Below are 5,333 nucleotides of genomic sequence, written 5' to 3'. Positions count from 1 at the left end.
GTGTGTATGTGTGTGTGCAGATCGCTAAAACTAAACGAATTCTTTTTGGCGACGCCTCAGGGGCGGAGCCGTTCTTATAGTACTGCGATTAAGTTGCCAGGAATTCTAAATATTCCACGCACGCATTCCCAGGGGAATTCGTTTTTGACAAGAACTTGCGGGACGGGCGTTTGCATGTAACATTGAGGAACTGTAAGTTGCTTCTTTGGGCAGTTTTTATACACCATTGCAGCTTTTAAAAGATATTTCAAATGAGCTTTCTGGAGACTAAAGACCAACGTGTCACATGTTTCTTGATGTATTTGGTAACTTATAACTTCTTACAGTGAAGAATGATAAGCTTGGACATGTAGCTGATACAGTTTGTTCAGATGTCACTTTATAGACTATGACTGACGCATCGATGATAAAGAAAGTACGCGAAGATAAAACTCACCGTACATTGGACTTTTTAAGACAGGCAGACTTCTTTGACTACATGATGCTGTCCTTTATTTTGCGTATTCTTACTGTGTGATAGAAGTGTTGTTTTGTTGGAGGGGTTTATGTTTTATTTGTGTGTTTTGTATCACGTGTTTTTGGGTGACCTGGCCACTTTTTACTCTATTGGTTTCTTTTCTTTTCTTGCTTTTTTGTTTGTTTTCCTGGGTGATATCTGCACACGCCCCAGCGTTTCCGTGACCGGGGTCCAGTGAATTCTGTTTGCGGCCAGAGTCATGGAGAAGTTGACCTGCGGGTACAAAGAGACAAAAGGACATAAACATAACAATGCCTTGAACGGATTCTCTGTTACAAAATGTACTGTGTAGGTATACCCTTCCTCTGTATAAACAGAGTCTTATTTTAGAGTACGTTTACAAAATGCAAAGGACCGCAATGTAAAATGAAATTTAACAGCTGATAGAATGCTCCGTAAATAGTTTCATCAGGTTGATAGATCAATCGAACAAAGTCTTCTTCGTTTCACAACCTTCTTTTAATTCTCCTGTAGACGTTTCGGTGACTGTCACCTTCATCAGTACAAAATGAACCATACTAACATTATCGATCAGTGCGATATGAGCTACATAGTAATTACCGATAACGTTAGTATGGTTCATTTTGTACTGATGAAGGTGACAGACAGTCACCGAAACGTCTACAGGAGAATTAAAAGAAGGTTGTGAAACGAAGAAGACTTTGTTCGACTGATAGAATGCTGTTTTCGATTCATCAAGAAAAACGCTTACAATGACAATTATTGCATATCACCCAGATCAACAGAAAACAACAAATACACTATTGTCTCTGGACATATATCTTGCCACTATAAGACATGATCTTTTACGTTGACCCATAGGCTGTGGGCCCTTTCTCTGTAACAAATTGTTAGTCTACCTCACCTTTATGCAGCAGTGAATTCCTTCTGAAGTCTGCGGGCGGCCATGCTACCTGCGCGAACAGAGATAGAATAGACATAAATACATTGCAGCCATTTCCTGCCATTCACCGAGAATCAAATTGGTTTGCCTTTTATGAAAAACAGCTGGTCGTTACTGGAATATTCATTGAGTCATATGAGTCTTGTCGAAAAGGAGGGGATATTACATATAGATAAGGCCAAAAAATCCCGGCGGAACATTAACTTAACACAAATTCCGAGCGCAATTAACTGCCAACGATCAACTCAAGGATCTCAGCAATCATTGATATTTCAGTCTAATTAATGCATGTTGGGTCGGTAACAAAATTAAAACTGGACCGCTCGGTTGGGTGGTAGTGTACCCAAGCGTACAATTTATAACACTTGTTGACACATTGGACCATGGTCGTCGGAATATCTGCTGAAGAGACTAAGCAACGCAGTAACATAGAGAACTGCTACGTAACCTCTTACAACCACACCGCCGACACAACACGCTTACAAAAAAATAAACACGTCATACAAGAATGTACAATCCGTGTAAACGAACAAAAATACACGTCTAAACTGACATCAAATCACAACAAGACCGGTACAAAGAAAAAAAAAGAGCTGCAAAATATCTGATTCAATGACAACAACAAATCATTACCATCACATCGATCACACATCAAACAACAAAACAAAGTCTCAAAATAAAATAACTAAAATTTAGAACCTACAACTTACAAGAGCAAAGCCGATGACCTTAACTGATGATATCAAAAGAAAGACTACATTATGATACATGCAATGCAACTTTAGCATAGTATTTTTGATATCTTAAAATTATCATAAAAGTTTCAGTATCAAATTCCCTTTTCCATCGAGGGCTCCCCGGCACCTCTACGGTGCTAGGAGTGATGCATGTCCGCCAAGGCATCTGCGCATACGGGGTCGTTTACGGACTCGCTCCCTCCCTGGGACCCCAGAAGCTGAATCCTGCTTTTGCTTGACTTCCAGTTTTGTAAGATCCAACCTCTCCCCCTCCATATTTACATTTCGGAACGGCCATCAAATCCGTAATCAACACAGCTTTCTATAATCGTATTAGTCGCGAATCCAGCAAAACCTTTCTAGAAAAACAGATGGCATCTACAGTAAGTCTACTCAACTTAAGTGCTACAACGGTTTGACTTTCTTTCTCTCTTGCTAGCGGTAGAATTTGACGAAGCTCGAAAATCTGACGGGGTTTAATAGCACCGCATTTTCACTACGGTAAACCTGACTTGCGGGAGATAAACTCGTATTTATGAAATATAAACAGATTTTGGCTAGATCTAGAGGGCCAAGAAAAGGAGCGGTATCGCAGTACCTCTCCGTACACTTGAAGCTTCGTCACACAGAAGCCTAGAGCTAAGTAAGGGTTGAAATCGCATCACCGAAGAACTTATTCACCAATCCAGACACAAGTACATGTACAAAGGCATCAACTGGAAGTCTAGACCTTGGTGATTCTAGGAGAGATATACACGGTATCGGCCACAGAACAATCTGACAATGACACTACACAATGAATGCCGACCGATCTAACCGGAGAGGGAATACTAGTATCAAAAACTACATTCTTTCAATGATATAACTTTCCGCTGCACCAAATGCAAGGAACAGGCCATTCAATCGGAGAAAAACCAACATACCTTGTCAGAAGTGATGCATGTCCTTGTATCTGCAGCGGAAACAGACTCCAAACTACAGTCGTAGCGTCCAGAAAAGTTACAGCTGAGATGACCTCAAACCCTCGGACGCCCCGCTCCTTCTGTCTCGTCAACAGACAAGGACCGGAGTGTATACCCGGACCCTCCCAGTGTCGGAAGATTGACAGGAGGGGGGCAGTTTTGTCCTATTGGTCAAATGTTTTAAAACTTCTCCCCTGATGGAGAAGCCATAGGTCGGGGGGATCAAACCAGTTTGAACCTGTTCGGTCTTCTCCAAAAACTGGCCATAAGGTCCCTTGGGAAAGCATTGAGTCACTGACCTTTGAAAGGTTTCTAGGTCACAGGCCCGAGGTCTGTCCCAGATCAACAAACAGCCGGGCTTGCAAAACAGGCGATGGTAGAAATGTGTTTTCGGGTCTGTTCCAGATAAACAAACAGCCGTGCTTGCAAAACAGGCGATGGTACAAATGGTGTTTTCGCACGTGCCAGATTTGGCTCCAGGCATGGATTTATAGTTGCTGGGCGGACAGGACAAGTCAAACTGACACGACAAACTACGACCATGTGCAGGGCACTGTTATTTTTCACACAACTGATCGATCTTTAACTTCAAAACAATAACTACGTTCTGATACTGTAACTCCATTATGTTTATCACTAATGATAACTTATCATAAAAAAGTTTGAGTTACAAATTCACTTCACCTACTGTTGTTCAGCCTGGTATTAAAGCTGGAACTGCAAATGCATACCCCGGTACTACGCATACCTCTACTGTGCTGGGAGTGATGCTGACCCGCCAAGGAAGATTAGGGCACACGAGGTCTATGGATGATATCAGTGGGCTCATCAATTTTTGCTTGATTTGGAAGAAAACTAAAGGACCCCCCCCCCCCCACACACACACACACTCAAGATCATTTGTGGCACCTCTTGAATACAGAAATAAAAGACTTGTTTTGTTGAGGTACCATGCCTTGTCAATTTCATCATAGGCTAGAAAACTGTGTCCTTCTCCACGCGTTCGTCCTCCAAGTTCAAACCCACTCGTGGCCCAGTGTACGGGAACCCTGCCGGGTTTGGGTAGACTCTCCTACGACACGACACAGACTGAGGTGACTCGGTACTATCTTGAATGGCAAGATGTTGTATCCATTATCCCGCATTTCTGTGTCTTTCCTGACCTCCTCCCAACACCCTAATCATGTTGTTGCTTTGGCCTCAGCAAAGTCTTGTAGCTCTATATTTAGCTTTTCGAATTCACTGCGTCCTTCTGACCGGTGGGGGCTAACGGTACAGAATGGCTTGTCTGCACCGATCTTGCTGGCCGGTTTCCGGGCGAAGAGGTTGTTTGTTTATGTTGCTTACCCAGCAAACCGCCTAATGGCGGCGTTACACCCAACGTTTGAACTGAAGAGTACAAGCTGCATATCCGGACAGAATAACAGGTTCATTCACGTCGAGAAAGTGTACATGTTGTAGGTTCTTTAACGTGCCCGAGGTGTACGTTATTGGAGGTTGAGGTTGTGTAGTGGTGCATGGTGGAGTGTCAATCATATCTCATATTTCCCGACAGGAAATATATTATCTTTGAGGGTGTATTCCTCTTCTTTTTCTGTCATGTTTGAACACATTTTCACATGATTTATTAAAGTCAATAACAAATGAACAGAACTTAAGAATTTCTGGACCCTCGTGTGGGTTGCTTAGAGATGAGTACGACGAAGTAGCAATTACTCTGAATAACTTGCATAATTAATTAGAAAACGATACATTTTGTGGGGAGAATCCATAACGGTGAAATATAGGAATTCCGAAATTATAAGGCAGGTGTGACACGTCCTATCTGTTCTCGGACCGTCCTTCTACCTCTAGGTAGGAATTCATCAGGATGACACCAGGCCAGTATGCACTTTCAAGCTGTTTATTCTTAAGGTCTCTGCACAGACGTCTTATCTGTGCAGGGTCTCTCTTGGGCGTCTCTTGCTACGTCATATACGCATGCATGTTAGTCTAACATGTTAAACAGTTACTGGTGCTGATAAGCTACACATGTTACAGCAGGTACTTATCAACAGCTAAACTTTACCCCCAATGGATTGACCTAATTTGGATAAAGGAGGACATGCCGTATTTCCTAAGATATCTTTTATCTCCTGTCTTCTAAACGATAGGAAGGTAATACTCACAGTATGCAGCTAACATGTATACATACATATACGAGTCTATATAAA

At 42.2% G+C, this 5,333-nt stretch overlaps 1 long non-coding RNA gene across 1 annotated transcript; it reads right to left on the bottom strand.

Moving 5' to 3' along the window:
- Nucleotides 1–37: 37 nt before the first annotated feature.
- Nucleotides 38–3,298, bottom strand: LOC118422430. Its single transcript, XR_004831894.1, has 3 exons — nt 3,082–3,298; nt 1,383–1,431; nt 38–730 (listed from the first exon to the last, which is right to left on the bottom strand). It is a non-coding gene; the product is annotated as an uncharacterized LOC118422430 (long non-coding RNA).
- Between the last annotated feature and the right edge of the window lie 2,035 nt (nt 3,299–5,333).

This window comes from Branchiostoma floridae, chromosome 9, assembly GCF_000003815.2.
Source record: "Branchiostoma floridae strain S238N-H82 chromosome 9, Bfl_VNyyK, whole genome shotgun sequence".
NCBI classification, from domain to species: domain Eukaryota; kingdom Metazoa; phylum Chordata; class Leptocardii; order Amphioxiformes; family Branchiostomatidae; genus Branchiostoma; species Branchiostoma floridae.
The sequence above is the reverse complement of the archived record's forward strand: the minus strand, read 5'-3'. Positions and strand labels throughout refer to the sequence as shown.